Below are 13,666 nucleotides of genomic sequence, written 5' to 3'. Positions count from 1 at the left end.
TATTGTTCAGATCAAAATGAAGTTGCATTGTACCACTCCCTCCCATCGAGTTTTCCCGCTCACAGGCAGATGATCAAAAGCCCCGCGCTGTTCCAAACAGTGCTCTAAAATAGCGCTAGAACAGCGCGGGGCTCTATTAGACCTATGATCAGAGATAATGCATGCAAATTTAAGCAGCGCAATTATCTCTGATCATGGGGTAGAAGTGCGGGAGAATTGTGCCTGAGCATGCGCTCAGCACAATCCTCCCGCACTTGTTTGACAGGTCTGGGCTGGAGACCAATGAAAAGAGAAGAAATCGGAAGATGGACGTCCTCAACTGCCCTGTTGCAGGGACGGCCAAATTTCAATGGGGTGTCGGAGGTATAGCGACGGGGCAGTTGAGGACGTCCAAAATTTGGACGTTTCTGTGATGAGCAGTTAAGGACGTCCAAAATTTGATGTTTCTATGAGAAAGCCCGTTTGTCCGGATTTCTGGACGAATGGACAGATTGCTAGCCTCCCCTCCCCGTACTTACTACTGCCCTGGTGGTCTAGTGACCTCTTCCGCCTTCGGGGCAGGAAAGAGCCCCCTCTTTCCTGCCCGGAGTGCTGCCCTGCATGCATCCTTCCTGTTCGTGATCTCGGCGCTGATTCAAAATGGCAGCCGAGAGTTGAAGTGACCTCGCGAGACTTCAACTCTCGGCGGCCATTTTGAATCGGCGCCGAGGTCATGAACAGGATGGATGCATGCAGGGGAGCGCTCCGGGCAGGAAAGAGGGAGCTGTTTCCTGCCCCAAAGAGGTCACTAGACCACCAGGGCAGTGGTAAGGTAAGGGGAGGGGGTGACGGGGAGGGGGAGTGACGGGGTGTGTGACGGGGGAGGGGAAATGTGACAGGGGGCAGAGTGACGGCATCAAAGGGGTGGGGCGGGGTGTGAAAGGGGGCGGGGCATGGAAGGGGCAGGGTGGGGTGTGCAAGGGGGCGGGGCATGTGTCCTCCTTTTTGGGGGACAAAATATGGTAACCCTCATTGTAGATATCCTGAAAAACTGCCTGGCTGGGGTGCCTCCAGGACCAGGTTTGGGAACCACTGATTTAACTCCTTGATGTGTTGTGTCCCAGGATGATCTCTTCTCTTGCGTGCTTGAATCCCCAGGTGTTCCATAGTACCTCCTAGAAGTTTGTCTCCATCTAGCCATAGCTTAATGACACTGCAAGGCTACATCAGTGCTTAGAGGCTACTTCAGTGCCTCAAAGGTGCTCTGTGTCAAGCAATGGCGTAGCTAGGTGGGGCCAGGGGGCCTGGGCCCCCGTAGATTTGGCCCTGGACCCCCCTGCTGACAACCTGCCCGACCCCCCCCCCCCCGCCACCAACCCGCCGTCGCTGTTGCCTGCCTTTGCTGGCGGGGGACCCCAACCCCCGCCAGCCGAGGTCCTCATCTTCTCGCAAAATGCTTCCTTCTGTTTCTGACGTCCTGCACGTTGTACATGCAGGACGTCAGAAACAGAAGGCAGCCTTTTGCGAGAAGCAGAGGACCTCGGCTGGCGGGGGTTGGGGTCCCCCGCCAGCAAAGGTAGTTGGCGGCGGGAGGGGGAGTCGAGAGGGTCTGCGGCAGGGGGGGACAAAGTCAGCAATGGTGGGGGGGGGGGGGGGTCGGCGGCACCAGGGAGGGCTAAAATGTGCCCCCTCACCTCGGCCTCTGGACCCCACTCCCGCCGAAGTCTGGCTATGCCCCTGGTTGTGCTCCAAAGAGTTTCTGTGACTGAGAGGGATTAAGCAAAATAATCCACTCAGAAATGTATTGTTACTCCAATTAAAATCACTGACAGTTTATTTGTTTGTTATTTTTGTGTATCTAAGTGGAATGAAATGGTAACCTAAACATGCTTCGTTATTCAAGCACACCATAAACTGGGACTTGGCAAATCTTCTCGGAGTCTGGGAGCCATTTATTTATTTATTTTATTTGTTGCATTTGCATCCCACATTTTCCCTGAAAAACTAAGGAGCCAACAGTGACGGGTAGGTGGACGAGGGTTTTTGTTTCCGCTGTAATGTTTATAATTGCTTCTTTGGAAACGTTCAGCTCTTGGCCAAGTCACGCCATCATAAGAATGCTGTTCTGGCAATTCCAAAACTACAAGGAGAACCGCAGAAGCGGAAGACTGAGGTCCACCACGTATACGGGTACACGAGAGAAAGAGTAGTGTGACCGGCAAGGCTCTTCCAAAAAAACAACTGGAGGACAGAAGTACGGTTGGAAAAACTTTATTCTTGTGATGCCTGACACGGCACCGTGTTTCGGCTGAGTGCCTGCCTCAGGGGTCTCAGTATGAATCGTCAAAATGTATGCGCTTCCAAAAACGGAGTGTAGCACGAAGATGTGTGCAATGGGTGATCGCTGCAAACCAACAAGATGCACTAGCCTTTCTGGTCACACTACTCTTTCTTCCGTAATTCCAAAAAGACAACATATTTGTATGCTGATTTGACAGACACCCCTGATGAAGACTGTGCTTGTTGAAACACGGCCCGTGTTGGCAGTGGCATTCCTGGCCTGGATGGCACCCGGGGCGGAGTGCCGATGCACCCCCCCCCCCCCCCCCCCCCGCTAAATGACACCTTCCCCCCCTCCGGCGAAATGACACCCCCGCAGGTGCACGCCGCTGGTGGGGGTGCCGCTGCGCGCGCCTGCTCCGAGTTCGCTAAACTTCGCTTTGCTGCAGCTCCCTCTGCCCCGGAACAGGAAGTAACCTGTTCCGGGGCAGAGGGAGCTGCAGCGAATGAGCGACGAAGTTTAGCGAACTCGGACCAGGCGCGCGCCGCAGCACCCCCCAGCGGCATGCACCCGGGGCGGACCGCCACCCCCCCCCCCTTGGTATGCCACTGCGTGTTGGGTTGTTCTAGCAGTAATTCTTTTGAAGAATAAACTTTGGTCATCCTGGACATTTTGGTTGGCTTTTTTCCCCACTTCTTTGGGGGTTTTTAAAAAAATCTTTCAGCACTGTCAGCAGGAAGCAAGAAGCACAATTGTTTTTACAGCCCACAGAGGACATACATACATAGTAACATAACATAGTAGATGACGGCAGAAAAAGACCTGCACGGCCCATCCAGTCTGCACAACAAGATAAACTCACATGTGCTACTTTTTGTGTATAGCTTACCTTGATTTGTACCTGTCCTTTTCACAGTGCCGTAGCGAGAATGCCTGACACCCGGGGCGGGTCGCCGCTGCGCACCCCCCCCCCCCCCCCCCGGGTGCAGGGCACAGTGCCCCCCCCCCTACGGAGCGCTCCCCCCCCCCCCCCGAATCGCACCCTACCTTTCAGCGGGGAGCAGGCGGGAGGGCCGATCCGCCCCAGTGCACGTCACTGGGAGCCGCGTCGGCTCTGCTGCTTCCCTACTTTCTCTGCCCCGGAACAGGAAGTAACCTGTTCCGGGGCAGAAAGAGCAGGGAACCAGCGAGCTGACACCCCCCCCCCCCCCCCCCCCCAGCGCGTGCACCCGGGGCGGACCGCCCCACCGCCCCCCCCCCCCCCTTCCTACACCACTGCCTTTTCAGGGCACAGACCGTATAAGTCTGCCCAGCACCTGTGACACTGGGGCCCCGTTGCTCAAAAGTAGGGTTACCATATGTCCGGATTTTCCCGGACATGTCCTCTTTTTGAGGACATATCCGGGCAACCGGGCGGGTTTTGCCAATCAGCCCGTTTGTCCGGATTTCTGGACAAACGGGCAGATTGCTAGCCTCCCCTCCCCTTACTTACTTCTGCCCTGGTGGTCTAGTGACCTCTTCCGCCTTTGCGGCAGGAAAGAGCCCCCTCTTTCCTGCCCGGAGCACTGCCTTGCATGCATCCTTCCTGTTGCAGATCTCGGCACCGATTCAAAATGGCCACCGAGAGTTGAAGTCTCGCGAGGTCACTTCAACTCTCGGCAGCCATTTTGAGTTGGCACCGAGATCAGCAACAGGAAGGAAGGATGAATGCAGGGCAGTGCTCCGGGCAAGAAAGAGGGGGCTCTTTCTTGCCCCAAAGAGGTCACTAGACCACCAGGGCAGTAGTAAGGTAAGGGGCTGGGGGTGACGGGGGGGGGGGGGGTGACAGGGTGTATGACAGGGGGGAGGGGAAAATGTGACAGGGGGTGGAGCGAGGTTGTCAAAGGGGGCTGGGTGTGTGGTGGGGCGGGGCATGTGTCCTCCTGAGGGACAAAATATGGTAACCCTACTCAAAAGTAAATGCAGGCGCTAGAGGCCATTAGTGCTATACTAGCGCCTGCTTTTACCTGTGCAGAATGTTCAGAGGCCCAGAGCGCAGGAACAAACGAGCATGCAGACGAACAACGCAAGTAACAGGCTAATGTAGGGATTTCTTTTACTAAGCTGCAGCAAAAGGGGGCCTGCACTGGCATTGGCTCGTGTTTTTAATGCACGCCAAGACCCCCTTTTACCGCAGTGGGTAAAAGGCAGGTGTTTGGGTTTTTTTTTTTTCAAGAAATGGCCATGCGATAAGTGAAGCACTTTCCACGCAGCCATTTCTGGGGGAGCATTTACCGCCACCCATTGAGGTGGCAGTAAGGGCTCTCAAGCTAACCCGACAGTAACCGGACAGTTCTGCTGGGTACACACTGGCACCACAAGAATTGAAATATTTTTGCAGCGCCGGAAATGGGATATGCTGGTGGAGGGAACTACCGCTAGGCTGCTGTGGTAGCCCGGCGGCAATTCCCTTGTAGCAAGCGCTAAGCCCGTGTCGGGCTTACCACCGCTTCATAAAAGGGCCCCCTAGTGAAGCTCATGTTAATGGGGTCATTTTGTATTCCTTCCCAAGAGCGCCCAAAACAAAACTGCCTTACCGCTGCAAAAAAATAACACCAGGTCGGAGCAGGCATGGGATAAACATAAAGGAATCCTGTTCAGAAGGAATGGATCCTCAGAAGCTTAGCTGAGATTGGGTAGCAGAGCCGGTGGCGGGAGGCGGGGCTGGTGGTTGGGAGGCGGGGCTAGTGCTGGGCAGACTTCTACGGTCTGTGCTCTGAAAATGGCAGATACAAATCAAGGTCAGGTATGCACAAAAAGTATCACATATGAGTTTATCTTGTTGGGCAGACTGGATGGACCGTACAGGTCTTTCTCTGCCATCATCTACTATGTTACTATGTAAGAGAGGATTTCTAATGATTCTCTTGATCTCTCATGCAAAATCTGCCAGGTTTGATTGCTTTTGGAAGCAGAAGGAAGCCTGTGGAAACCTTTAAGCGCTGGTTGTGAGAAACAGCAAGCCCGAGTGAAAGCACATGTTGGCGTCTGTTTCCTGCATCTAAATTTACAGCGTCCAAGCTAAAAAAAAAAAATTTAAACACTTATATTTAGGCCACAGAAAACAGACACCAATGTGTGCTTCACGTTCGGGTTTTACCAGTCGCGTGCGCACAGGAGCCGAGCTTACTACGGAACTCTTCTGCGCATGCGCCAAGCACAGTCCTTCCACGCCAAAGCACAATCCTCCCGACGAACTCCTTAATGCTCAATGCTATGAGTGCGGCTATATTTGCATCTCATTAGCATTGAGTATTAGGGCAGTGGTCCCCAAACTTGGTGTTGGAGGCAGTCAGTCAGGTTTTCAGGATACCCACAATGAATATTCAATGAGAGAGATTTGCATGCAGCGGAGGCAGTGCTTGCAAATCTCTCTCATGAATATTCACTATGGGTAGGGTTACCATATTTGTTCCCCCAAAAAAGAGGACACATGCCCTGCCCCCTGCCTCACCCCTGCCCCGCTCCACCCCCTCTTTATCCCCTGTCACATACCGCCCTACCCCTTTTACACCCCACCCCGTCCCCATCACATCCCCTAAGGGTGTCCTATCCTCCCTTCTCCTCCCCTTACCTTACTGTATTGCCCTGGTGGTCTAGTGACCTCTTCGGGGCAAGAAAGAGCCCCCTCTTTCCTGCCTGGAATAGCTGCAGACTGTCTTGCTGCCGTATCGGTGCTGATACAAAATGACCGCCAAGAGTAACCTTGCAAGACTTCTGCAGAAGTCTCACGAGGTCGTCACTTCAACTCTCGGCGGCCATTTTGATTCAGCGCCGGGACCAGAGGCAGCAAGAGACAGTCTGCAGCCGTTCTGGGCAGGAAAGACGGGGGCTCTTTCCTGCCCTGAAGAGGTCACTAGAGCACCAGGGCAGTACAATAAGGGGAGGGGAGTTTAGGACACCACTAGGCCCGCCCGCCTCCACCGCAAATCCGGACAAACGGGCAGGCTGGCAAAACCCGCCCGTGTCCTCAAACAGAGAACATGTCTGGGTAAAACCGGACGTATGGTAACCCATTGAAAGCAATGGAAGTAAAACCCAGACTGGCTCGATCTGTCCTCCTTTTTCTGGAGCCGTTTGGTAACCCTAGGTAACCCTAACTATGGGTATCCTGAAAACCTGGCTGGCTGGGTACCTCCAGGACCAAGCATGGGAACCACTGCATTAGGGCATTGTTCTATGCTGTTCGGGCAGTATTTTTATGGCGCTGGAGTTTTGTGTATTGGGGCCTGGATGCAGAAGTCCGTTTGAAGAGCAGGTTGGCAGACCTATAAGTCAGGCCTCATTTCAAGCACTCAGCGGAGGGAATCCAGCCGATTTCTTAACTGACAGTTTCATGAAGCAGCCACCAGTTGTTTTCAGTTTAAAAGTTTTATGGCAGCTTTTAAAAAGTAAAAAAAAAAACATGGAGATAATGAGTAACATACCTTTGAACAAAGTGGGACCCATTGTGTAAGAATTTAAGTAATTACAGGGTGGTAAAGGAAGGACAGTACTGCTAATAGTTCTTTAATCGTGTGTGTGTGTGTTTTTTTAAGGCCTCTGTGGTTCTCGATGGATCCCCCACTTCCCTCTCAGTAGGGAGAGGGAGAGCCTTTGGTTTAATGACTCCTAAACAGGCTTGAAAAAAAAAAATTAGCTTCATGCATTTTTGTTTTCCTTTAGAGGAAAACTTTGTTGTGGATACTCTGTTCCTGTTGCTTCATTGTGTTTCATTTAGCCACTCTTGGCTGTACTTAAACTTGGACCTTATGCAACTTACCCTCCCCCTAACTTCATTCCTCCGCTGCATTATTGTGAACACATGCTCCCCAGGTCAGCCTGATGTTATAAATGGAGGTAACAGGGTAAATGTGGTCAGGTAAAGACCCGCACGGTCTATTCAGTCTACCCACCAAGGTGGCCGGAGTTGTATCTGGCAGTCTGCATAGGTTTCACTGTTTCATGATTAAACACTGGTGTATTCTTAATCTCTCTCTCTGCCAATTTTGGGGCACAGCCCGTAGGAGTCTGCCTGGCACCGTTTCCCAACTACTGGAATTGCTGTTAAAGCCCGCTCCAGCCTTGATCCTGATACGGCACCGCTATTTACGGGACCCAGACTACCTTCTCAACCTTTGGAGCTGCCACCAAAGCTCACTCCAGCTGTGAGGTCATTGAAGTTTTGCTTTAATTGGATAACATGGGCAGCCGAGACACCTCGGATTACAAATTCACATCAGTACAGGAAATACAATAATTACACGTACACAGTATTTTATATGGCATAACATGGCCGCAGCTTTATTTGGATACAAAACATCTCAACCATGGGTATACCCAAGCCTATCCAGCCTCAGGCTCATTGTCCAACCCAGTCCGCCGTCATAGCAAGACTGACCAATCGTAACCTGAGCTCCCCGCCGTCGAGCAAGGGAGCTCAACCATAAGCGCAGCTGCCCCAGCTGCCTAGCTTACACCATCAGGCTTGGGTACCCCGCCAAGCTGCGACAGAATGTATAAAACAAAGTAAACATAAGGATAGCTCGTGGAGGGAGGGGTGGGTGCACCTGGAGCCCGGACGCGAATAGAGGCCGTCCGAGCTCCAACCCGAGGTTTTTAAACCCCGCTCTCTCTCCTCCCATGCCAGAGGGGTGCCCCCATTTGCGGCAGGAACACACCCACTCCGCTTCCTGTCACCCCGATGGCATGAACGCGCATGCCCCTCGGTGCACGGCGCCATGTTAGCTACGGCTCCGTGCACCTCTGGGGCACTGCGCCATCTTCTCTTTCCTTTTTCTATATAGGGATCCTCTGTGTTTATCCCGTGTATTCTTGTCTTCACAACTTCCAACCTTCCTGTGAAAAAGTCTTTCCTGACGTTTCTCCTGTGTCTCCCACCCTGCAACCTCAACTCATGACCTGTAGTTTCACTACTTCCCTGTCTCTGAAAAAGATTAGTATGCATATTAATATCTTTTTTAAGTATTTAAATATCTTTATCATACCCCCTTATCCCGCCTTTCCTTTTGTAACATCCAGAGGGCCAAAACAGTCTCCGTTGTATTTTGCCACATGTTTCGTCAAATAGTGCCAAAATATAGTGGTACGTCATCCCCTCCCCAGCTTTCATCCAGTCTTGCTCATGTAAGCCCCCCTCTCCCCTCAAGCCTTCACCCAGTCTCTCACTCATGTAATGTCACCCAGCCTTCTCCCAGTTTCTCTCACTAATGTAACAACAACCCCCCCCCCCCCCCCCCCCCCCAGCCTTCACCCATTTTCTTTTCCCTTACTTGGCTTCAGCTGCAGAAGAAAACAGTGGGATTCCTGCTTCCCTAGGATGACTTGGCTCTCTGCCAAGCTTGAGCCACAGAATGCCAAGTCGCTGCGGGGAAGCAGGAATCAAGAATTGCCAATCTTCCGAGGGCCAGAAAAAAGCACTTGGTGGGCCGGGTTCTGGCCTTTGGACCATGGGTTGGACAAGCCTGATCTAGAGTATACATAGTCAGGTCTTCAAGTCTTTTCTTATACTTATCATTATTGTCATCTTCATCCGAACTGCCTGAAGTCTTTTGATGTGCTTACTGAGATGAGGTCTCCAAAATTGAAGACAGTACTCCAAATGAGGCCTTATAGGGGCATTAACACCTCTTTTCTTCTGCTGGATATATCTTTCTCTATGCAGCCTAGCGTCCTTCTGGCTACAGTTACCACCTTATCACATTATTTTGTTGCCTTAAGATCCTCCAACACTATCCCCCCAAAGTCCCTCTCCATATTTGTGCTTATCAGCTTCTCATCCTCTAGTAAATACACCTCTTTTGGGTTTCTGCACCCCTTGGACACTACTCTACACTTCTTCGCAATAAATTTTAACTGCCAAACATTTTACAACTAGGTACCTTAAACATTTGGAATTGATATTCAGACCGCGGGAGTTAGACCGGCTAACTGTAATGGTCAACGCTAAGCTCGAATATTCAATGCTGGGCCGTTTCTGGTGACCGCCATTGAATATCCAGTTTAATTTTGGGCAGCTTAAAGATAACCGGTTAAGTCAATATTCAGACTTAACTGGTTATCTTTTAAACTGGCCAAAGATATACCAGGTATACCACCAAATATGAACGCGAAATCAGGTTTAAAGATCAGCGGATAGCTGGATATATTGGCCGATATAACTGGCTATCCACTGAATGGGGATATTCAGTGGGGGGGTTACCGGTTATCCCCCATCAAATATCGGCGGATATCCGTTTAAGCATTATTTAACCGGTCACAAGCCGTTCTGACCAGTTAAATAGCACCGAATATTGGGGGAGATTTATGTTTTGCTTATTTTATCAAGACTACTCCTTCTGCCTCGCCTCACCCTATGCTTAGAACAACCTTCCTGAGCCCTTACGCCAAGCCCCCTCCCTGCCCATCTTCAAGTCTTTGCTTAAAGCCCACCTCTTCAATGCTGCTTTCGGCACCTAACTCTTACCGTTCAGTAAATCCAGACTGCCCCAATTTGACGGCCCCTTTCGGACTGACTGTTCACTTGTCTTTTAGATTGTAAGCTCATTGAGCAGGGACTGTCCCTCTATGTTAAATTGTACAGCGCTGCGTAACCCTAGTAGCGCTTTAGAAATGTTAAGTAGTAGTAGTAGTAGGTGTCTATGTGCCTTTAATAAAATAGGCACATGGAATGATCTCCAGGAGTGCACCCTGAGGGGAATTTGCTATAAATGATGCCCGACACTATTGTGTAGAGAGTACTTTTTCTAGAAGAGCACTGAGCACCCAATTCCGTGCCCAGTTTTCGGTGTGAGGACTTAACGCCAGCTGAAACCTGGTGTAAATCCTGACGCACAAGTTGAGCGTGGATCCCTGCTAGTCTGCAACACTTCACTCACATTTTGTGAACACCTCTAACCAGGGGCGTAGCCAGACTTCGACGGGAGGGGGGTCCAGAGCCCGAGGTGAGGGGACACATTTTAGCCCCCCCCCCCCCCCCCCCGGCACCGCTGACCCCCCACCTGCCTGCCATCACCAACTTTCACCCCCCCCCCCCCCCGCCGCCGCAACCCTCTCGACCCCCCCCTTCCTGCCACCAACCCTCTCCCACCGCGTACCTTTGCTGGTGGGAGACCCCAACCCCCGCCAGCCGAAGTCCTCTTCTCAGCCGCGCGGTGTTGCTTGCTGAATGATCTGTTCAAGTTTCTGTACGTGCATCTGACGTCCTGCACGTACAACGTGCAGGACGTCAGACGCACACACAGAAACTTGATCAGATCATTCAGCAAGCAACGCTGCGCAGCCGAGGAGAGAACTTCGGCTGGCGGAGGTTGGGGTCCCCTGCCAGCAAAGGTATGCGACGGCGGCGGGGGAGGGTTGGCAGCGGGAAGGGGGGTTGAGAGGGTCGCGGCAGGGGGGTCCAGGGCCAAATCTATGGGGGCCAAGGCCCCGTGGCCCCATAGTAGCTACGCCCCTGCCTCTGACCTTACCATGCCCCGCCCATGGCCACACTCTCTTTTGAGTTGGCCGCGATCCAATTTAGGTGCTGATTGTTACAGAACAGCATGCAGCCAGATCAATGACCAACTCATAATTAGTGCCAATTAAGTGCTTATTAACTCCGATAATTAAATCATTGGAGCCCATTAACTAATTATTTTGGGGCCAGTCTCATCGGGATGGATGGGGGGGGGGTAGGGAAGGGAAGGTCTTTATGTTTTTGTAATATGTTTTAAAATTATGCGTGTTGAACTGTGATCCACTTAGAATTGCAGAGATAGTGTGGCATAGAAATTTAGAAAGTAGATCAATGCATTTCTAATTTTTGGTCCTTTATTCTGTAATTGATGAGGGTTGGTCTGTGGTCTGCATGCGACCGAGCAGGTGAGAGTTTCAGCTGGCATGTGGTTTGTGTGGGGATCTATGAGTCTGACTTGTCTGGCTTTTCCAATGGGATACGTATTGCTGTTGTGTATGTTCACTGCTGCCTTTTTAAAGGTGCTGTTATTGGAACTGGTGTTATAGTTTGCAATATAGGCTCTGAGAAGCCTCTTTGCAGGATCTAGTGTTGTTTCATAAAGTACAAAGCAAAGTATATGCCATTGTTGTAATTATATTGTAGGATCATGTTACGTGTGTTGATATATTTGCCATTATAGTAGACTTATATCTGGTCAAGTTTGATATGACATAATGTAACTATGTTTAAAAATATTGTTTTTTTTCCATTAAGTATGTATGTGGTATATGTTAATGCGGGGCAGCTGTTGGGCAGACTACTTAGAAATCCATCATCAAGTGAATTCTTAGGCATTATTTTGTAGTATCCCAAGAAACACTACTCATACATAGTGCCCACCCATATTAGCTCTGGGCCCACCCAAAATATCAAGCCTGGCTACTACGCCACTGTTCTGCCCTGTTTTGGTGCCTTACATCTGTATAGAATTTCCCCCTTAGTGTCACCCCGGTATTGAATATCTGGGTTAGATTCAGACCATGACGGTCAGTGGCTTTAAAACCACTGACTGCAAAGAGCTGAATATTGGGGTGGGGGGGGGGGGTTAAAAAGCAGCTTTCACTGTAATCCCTTACAGTGGGGGAAATAAGTATTTGATCCCTTGCTGATTTTGTAAGTTTGCCCACTGACAAAGACATGAGCAGCCCATAATTGAAGGGTAGGTTATTGGTAACAGTGAGAGATAGCACATCACAAATTAAATCCGGAAAATCACATTGTGGAAAGTATATGAATTTATTTGCATTCTGCAGAGGGAAATAAGTATTTGATCCCCCACCAACCAGTAAGAGATCTGGCCCCTACAGACCAGGTAGATGCTCCAAATCAACTCGTTACCTGCATGACAGACAGCTGTCGGCAATGGTCACCTGTATGAAAGACACCTGTCCACAGACTCAGTGAATCAGTCAGACTCTAACCTCTACAAAATGGCCAAGAGCAAGGAGCTGTCTAAGGATGTCAGGGACAAGATCATACACCTGCACAAGGCTGGAATGGGCTACAAAACCATCAGTAAGACGCTGGGCGAGAAGGAGACAACTGTTGGTGCCATAGTAAGAAAATGGAAGAAGTACAAAATGACTGTCAATCGACAAAGATCTGGGGCTCCACGCAAAATCTCACCTCGTGGGGTATCCTTGATCATGAGGAAGGTTAGAAATCAGCCTACAACTACAAGGGGGGAACTTGTCAATGATCTCAAGGCAGCTGGGACCACTGTCACCACGAAAACCATTGGTAACACATTACGACATAACGGATTGCAATCCTGCAGTGCCCGCAAGGTCCCCCTGCTCCGGAAGGCACATGTGACGGCCCGTCTGAAGTTTGCCAGTGAACACCTGGATGATGCCGAGAGTGATTGGGAGAAGGTGCTGTGGTCAGATGAGACAAAAATTGAGCTCTTTGGCATGAACTCAACTCGCCGTGTTTGGAGGAAGAGAAATGCTGCCTATGACCCAAAGAACACCGTCCCCACTGTCAAGCATGGAGGTGGAAATGTTATGTTTTGGGGGTGTTTCTCTGCTAAGGGCACAGCACTACTTCACCGCATCAATGGGAGAATGGATGGGGCCATGTACCGTACAATTCTGAGTGACAACCTCCTTCCCTCCGCCAGGGCCTTAAAAATGGGTCGTGGCTGGGTCTTCCAGCACGACAATGACCCAAAACATACAGCCAAGGCAACAAAGGAGTGGCTCAGGAAGAAGCACATTAGGGTCATGGAGTGGCCTAGCCAGTCACCAGACCTTAATCCCATTGAAAACTTATGGAGGGAGCTGAAGATTCGAGTTGCCAAGCGACAGCCCAGAACTCTTAATGATTTAGAGATGATCTGCAAAGAGGAGTGGACCAAAATTCCTCCTGACATGTGTGCAAACCTCATCATCAACTACAGAAGACGTCTGACCGCTGTGCTTGCCAACAAGGGTTTTGCCACCAAGTATTAGGTCTTGTTTGCCAGAGGGATTAAATACTTATTTCCCTCTGCAGAATGCAAATAAATTCATATACTTTCCACAATGTGATTTTCCGGATTTAATTTGTGATGTGCTATCTCTCACTGTTACCAATAACCTACCCTTCAATTATGGGCTGCTCATGTCTTTGTCAGTGGGCAAACTTACAAAATCAGCAAGGGATCAAATACTTATTTCCCCCACTGTATATCTGAAACTGTTCTTTTTCACTACAGTACAGAAGAGCTTTTACGAACAGAAATGAATTTTTGCTATAACTGTGTAACAGGGGCGTAGCCAGACCTTGGCGGGAGGGGGATCTAGAGCCCAAGTGGGGGGGGGGGGCTGCCCACCAGCCTGCCCGTTTGTCCAGAAATCCAGACAAACGGGCTGATTGGCAAAACCCGC

At 50.6% G+C, this 13,666-nt stretch overlaps 1 protein-coding gene across 5 annotated transcripts in view; it reads left to right on the top strand.

The window, feature by feature from the left end:
* Window positions 1–13,666, top strand: part of SCUBE3 (signal peptide, CUB domain and EGF like domain containing 3) — a 297,033-nt gene that overhangs the window by 181,667 nt on the left and 101,700 nt on the right. The gene's annotated exons all lie outside the window — the stretch shown is intronic.

The sequence above is a fragment of the Microcaecilia unicolor genome, chromosome 12, assembly GCF_901765095.1.
Source record: "Microcaecilia unicolor chromosome 12, aMicUni1.1, whole genome shotgun sequence".
Classification (NCBI taxonomy): domain Eukaryota; kingdom Metazoa; phylum Chordata; class Amphibia; order Gymnophiona; family Siphonopidae; genus Microcaecilia; species Microcaecilia unicolor.
The sequence above is the reverse complement of the archived record's forward strand: the minus strand, read 5'-3'. Positions and strand labels throughout refer to the sequence as shown.